The following is a 6,346-nucleotide window of genomic DNA, read 5'->3' as shown; positions in this document are numbered from 1 at the left end:
ATCAAAAAGCTTATCCACCATGATCAAGTGGGCTTCATCCCTGGGATGCAAGGCTGGTTCAACAGACGCAAATCAATAAATGTAATCCAGCATATAAACAGAACCAAAGACAAAAACCACATGATTGTATCAACAGATGCAGAAAAGGCCTTCGACAAAATTCAACAGCCCTTCATGTTAAAAACTCTCAATAAATTCAGTATTGATGGAACATATCTCAAAATTATAAGAGCTATTTATGACAAACCAATATCCTACTGAATGGGCAAAAGCTGGAAGCATTCCCTTTGAAAACCAGCACAAGACAAGGATTCCCTCTGTCATCACTCTTGTTCAACATAGTACTGGAAGTTCTGGCCAGGGCAATCAGGCAAGAGAAAGAAATATAGGGTATTCAAATAGGAAGAGAGGAAGTCAAATTGTCTTTGTTTGCAGATGACATGATATTATATTTAGAAAACCCCATCATCTCAGCCCAAAATCTCCTTAAGCTGATAAGCAACTTCAGCAAAGTCTGAGGATATAAAATCAATGTGAAAAATCAAAAGCATTTCTGCACACCAATAATAGACAAACAGAGAGCCAAATCATGAGTGAACTCCCATTCACAATTGCTACAAAGAGAATAAAATACCCAAGAAAACAACTTGCAAGGAACGTGAAGGACCTCTTCAAGGAGAACTACAAACAACTGCTCAAGGAAATAAGAGAGAACACAAACAAATGGAAAAACATTCCATCCTCCTGGATAGGAGAATCAATATCATGAAAATGGCCATACTTTTCGAAGTAATTTATAGATTCAATGTTATCCTCATCAAGCTACCATTGACTTTCTTCACAGAATTAGAAAAAAACTACTTTAAATTTCATACGGAACCAAGAAAGAGCCCACAGAGCCAAAACAATCCTATGCAAAAAGAACAAAGCTGGAGGCATCAGCTACCTGACTTCAAACTATTTTACAAGCCTACAGAAACCAAAACAGCATGGTACTGGTACCAAAACAGCGTGGTACTGGTACCAAAACAGGCATATAGACCAATGGAACAGAACAGAGGCCTCAGAAATAACACCACACATCTACAACCATCCGATCTTTGACAAAACTGTCAAAACAAGCAATGGGGGGCCGAGCGCAGTGGATCACACCTGTAATCCCAGCACTTTGGGAGGCCGAGGTGGGCATATCATGAGGTCAGGAGATTGAGACCATCCTGGCTAACATGGTGAAACCCCATCTCTACTAAAAATACAAAAAATTAGCCAGGTGTGGTGGCAGGTGCCTGTAGTCCCAGCTACTCGGGAGGCTGAGGCAGGAGAATGGCATGATCCCGGGAAGCAGAAGTTGCAGTGAGCCGAGATCGTACCAGTGCACTCCAGCCTGGGTGACAGAGTGATACTCCATCTCAAAACAAACAAACAAACAAACAAACAAGCAATTAGGAAAGGATTCCCTATTTAATAAATGGTGTTGAGAAAACTGGCTAGCCACATGCAGAAAATTGAAACCAGACCCCTTCTTTATACCTTATACAAAAATTAACTCAAGATGGATTAAAGACTTAAATGTAAAACCCAAAACCATAAAAACCCTAGAAGAAAACCTTGGCAATACCATTCAGGATGTAGGCCTGGGCAAAGAATTCATGACTAAAACACCAAAAGCAATGGCAGCAAAAGCCAAAATTGACAAATGGGATCTAATTAAACTAAAGAGCTTCTGCACAGCAAAAGAAACTATCATCACAGTGAACAGGTAAGCTACAGAATGGGAGAAAATGTTTGCAATCTATCCTTCTGACAAAGGGCTAATATCCAGGATCTACAAAGAACTTAAACAAATTTACAAGAAAACAACAATCCCATCAAAAAGTGGGCAAAAGATATAAACAGATGCTTTTCAAAAGAAGACATTTATGTGGCCAACAAACATATGAAAAAAGACTTATCATCACTGGTCATTAGAGAAATGAAAATCAAAACCACAATGAGATAGCATCTCACGCCAGTTAGAATGGCAATTATTAAAAAGAAAACAACAGATGCTGGAGAGAATGTGGAGAAATAGGAACACTTTTACACTGTTGGTGGGACTGTAAATTAGTTCAACCATTGTGGAAGACAGTGTGGCAATTCCTCAAGGATCTAAAATCAGAAATACCATTTGACCCAGCAATCCCATTACTGGGTATATACCCAAAGGATTATAAATCATTCTACTATAAAGACACATGCACAATGTATGTTTATTGCAGCACTATTTGCAAGAGCAAAGACTTGGAACCAACCCAAATCCCCATCAATGATAGACTGGATGAAGAAAATGTGGCACATCTACACCATGGAATACTATGCAGCCATAAAAAAGGATGAGTTCATGTTCTTTGCAGGGACACGGATGAGGCTGGAAACCATCATTCTCAGCAAATTAACACAAGAGCAGAAAACGAAACACTGCATATTCTTACTCATAAGTAGGAGTTGAATAATGAGAACACACAGGCACAGGGAGGGGAACATCACACACCAGGGCCTGTCAGGGGCTGGGGTGCTAGAGGAGTGATAGCGTTAGAAGGAATACCTCATGTAGGTGACGGTTTGATGGGTGCAGCAAACCACCATAGCACATGTATACCTATGTAACAAACCTGCACATTCTGCACTTGTATCCCAGAACTTAAAGTGTAATTTAGAAACCAAATTAATTAATTAAAATTAAAATTAGAATAAATAAATACTAAAATAAAAAACATGATTATCTCTATAGATGCAAAAAAAGGCTTTTGATAAAATTCAACGTCCCTTCATGTTAAAAATCCTCAATAAAATAAACATTGAAGGAAAATACTTCAAAATATAAGAGCCATTTGTGACAAAGCCACAACCAACATCATACTGAATGGGTAAAAGCTGGAAGCCTTTCCCTTGAAAACCGGAACAAGAGAAGGATGTCCTCTCTCACTACTCACATTAAATATAGTATTGGAAGTCCTGGTGAGAACAATCAGGCAAAAGAAAGAAAGAAAAAGCATCCAAATCGGAAGATAGAAAGTCAAACTATCCCTGTTTGCAGATTACATGATTCTTTATCTGGAAAACCCCATAGTCTCTGCCCAAAAGCTCCTTGATCTGATAAACAACTTCAGCACAGTTTCAGGATACAAAATTAATGTATAAAAGTCAGTAGCACTCCTATACATCAACAACATCCAAGCCAACAGCCAAATCAGAAATGCAATCCCATTCACAGTTGCCAGAAAAAGAATACAATACCTAAGAATACAGCTAACCAGGGAGGTAAAAGAGCTCTACAATTAGAATTACAAAACACTGTTCAGAGAAATCAGAGATGACACAAACAAATAAAAAAAATTACATGCTCACAGATAGGAAGAACCAATATCATTAAAATGGCCATACTGCCCAAAGCAATTTACAGATTCAATACTATTCCTATCAAACTGCCAATGACATTCTTCACAGAAGTAGAAAATACTACTTTAAAATTCATATGGAGCCAAAGAAAAAAAGAGTCCAAATAGCCAAAGCAATCCTAACCAAACAGAACAAAGCAGGAGGCATCACACTGTTGGACTTCAAGCGATAATACAGGGCTACGGTAACCGAAACAGCACAGTACTGGTACAAAAACAGACACATAGGCCAACAGAACAGAATAAAGAACAGAGAAATAAGGTGGCACACCTATAACCATCTGATGTTTGACAAAGCTGACAAAAACAAGCAATGCATAAAGGACTCCTCATTCAATAAATTGTGCTGGAATAGATGGCTAGCCATATGCCGAAGACTGAAACTGGACCCCTACTTTACATCACATACAAAAATCAACTCAAGATCGATTAAAGACTTAAATGTACAAGCTGAAACTATATAAACCTTGGAAAATAACCTAGGAAATACCATTCTGGACATCAGCCCTGGCAGAGATTTCATGATGTAGACACCAAAAGCAATTGCAACAAAAACAAAAACTGACAAATTGGATCTAATTAAACCTCAGAGCTTCTGCACATCAAAAGAAGCTATCAACTGAGTAAACGAACAGCCTACAGAATGGGAGAAAGTATGTTTAAACTAAGCATCTGACAAAGGTTCAATATCCAGAACTTATAAGGAACTTAAACTTACAAACAAAAAACAAATAACCCCATTTAACAGTGGGCAAAGGACATAAACAGACACTTTTAAAAGCAGGCATACATGTGACAAACAAGCATATGAAAACATGTTCAACATCACTAATAATTAGAGAAATGCAAATCAAAACCACCTTGAGATACCATCTCACACAAGTGAGAATGGCTAATATTAAAAAGTCTAAATATAGCAGATACTGGTGAGGTTGCAGAGAAAAGGGAATACTTATGCAGTGCTGGTGACAGTGTAAATTAGTTCAACTACTGTGGAAAACAGTGTGGTGATTCCTCAAAGAACTTAAAACAGAATTACCATTTGACCCAGCAATCCTATTATTGGTTATATACCCAAAGGAATATAAATTGTTCTTCCATAAAGACACACGCACATGTACATTCATCGCAGCACTACTCACAAGAGCAAAGATATGGAATCAACCTGAATCCCATCGATGGTAGAGTGCATAAAGAAAATGTGGTGCGTATATACCAGGGAATAATATGCAGCCATAAAAAAGAATGAGATCATGTCCTTTGCCAGACCATGGATGGAGCTGGAGGGCATTATCCTAAGCAAACTAACACAGGAACAAAAAACCAAATACCACATGTTCTCACTTATAGGTGGGAGCTGAACATTGAGTACACATGGACACAAAAAAGGGAACAATAGACACTGGGGCCTACTTGAGGGTGGAGGGTGGGAAGAGGGTGAGGATTGAAAAACTACCTGTTGGCCGGGCGCGGTGGCTCACGCCTGTAATCCCAGCACTTTGGGAGGCCGAGACGGCTGGATCACAAGGTCAGAAGATCGAGACCATCCTGGCTAACAAGGTGAAACCCTGTCTCTACTAAAAAATACAAAAAACTAGCCGGGCGAGGTGGCGGGCATCTGTAGTCCCAGCTACTCGGGAGGCTGAGGCAGGAGAATGGCGTAAACCGGGAGGCGGAGCTTGCAGTGAGCTGAGATCCGGCCACTACACCCCAGCCTGGGCGACAGAGCCAGACTCCGTCTCAAAAAAAAAAAAAAAAAAAAGAAAAACTACCTGTTGAGTATCATACTTATTACCTGGGTGATGAAATAATCCGTACACCAAACCCTCATGATACATAATTTACCTGTATAACAAACCTGAACATGTACCCCATTTTAAAAGGTTCCTCCACATCTTATCGGGGCTTGATAGATCATTTCTTTTTTTAGCACTGAATAGTGTTCCACTGTTTAGATGTACCAGTTTATTTACTAACTGAGGAACATCTTGGTTGCATTCAAGTTTTGGCAATTATGAATAAAGCTGCTATTAATATGAATATCAATGTACAAAAAAAAAACAAAAACAAAAGTCAGTGAGGTGTTTGGTGTGCTGGTACTCTCCCATTTAACAATCAGTTTGAACACCACAGATACACTGAGCTACAAATTTATATTCATTACACTTTTCTTTATGTGAGACCCATTTCACAGCAACAGAAAGATTTAAAAGAATGAGAATGCATGAAAAACAAAACACAAATTCAAGTCAGAAAACTAATTGAAAAACATAAATATCAGTTATCCTGTATAGCATTATTGAATCTATATGGAAATAGTCATCGTAATAGGTGACCTGTGTAGCATTATTAGTTTGATAATGTAATCATTAAAGAGATTTTCCATCTTCTTTTTTCATTAACTTACTGCTTTTCCCCTCCATGCCCATCCATGGTAGGGATGAGGTAGTCTGGTATATTATTAATGTTTTGAGATTATACCATGAATGAATGAATATATATTCTGATACAGCTTAGAAAAAGGAAATGTATCATTAGATGTTCCACTCTGAATAATAGAAGTATCTACAATCGGTAGCCGCCACCGAGCCCACTGCCACCACCTCTGAGCAGAAGATGGCTGTGCCACTCACGTATGCCAATCTTGGCAAATCTACCAGGGATGTCTTCACCAAGGATTACGGATTTGGCTTAATAAAGCTGAAATCAAAATCTGATTTTGAAATCAAAATCTGAAAATGGATTGGAATTTACAAGCTCAGACTCTGCCAACGCTGAGACCACCAAAGTGACGGGCAGTCTGGAAACCAAGTACAGATGGACTGAGTATGGCCTGACATTTACGGAGAAATGGAACACTGACAATACACTAGGCACCGAGATTACTGTGGAAGATCAGCTTGCACATG

General features: G+C 38.8%; 1 pseudogene; it reads left to right on the top strand.

The window, feature by feature from the left end:
- The first annotated feature begins 6,053 nt into the window (after positions 1–6,053).
- Positions 6,054–6,346, top strand: part of LOC105548570 — a 7,768-nt pseudogene continuing 7,475 nt past the window's right edge.

This window comes from Mandrillus leucophaeus, unplaced genomic scaffold (assembly GCF_000951045.1).
Source record: "Mandrillus leucophaeus isolate KB7577 unplaced genomic scaffold, Mleu.le_1.0 Scaffold414, whole genome shotgun sequence".
Classification (NCBI taxonomy): domain Eukaryota; kingdom Metazoa; phylum Chordata; class Mammalia; order Primates; family Cercopithecidae; genus Mandrillus; species Mandrillus leucophaeus.
This window is presented reverse-complemented; position numbering and strand designations above follow the sequence as displayed.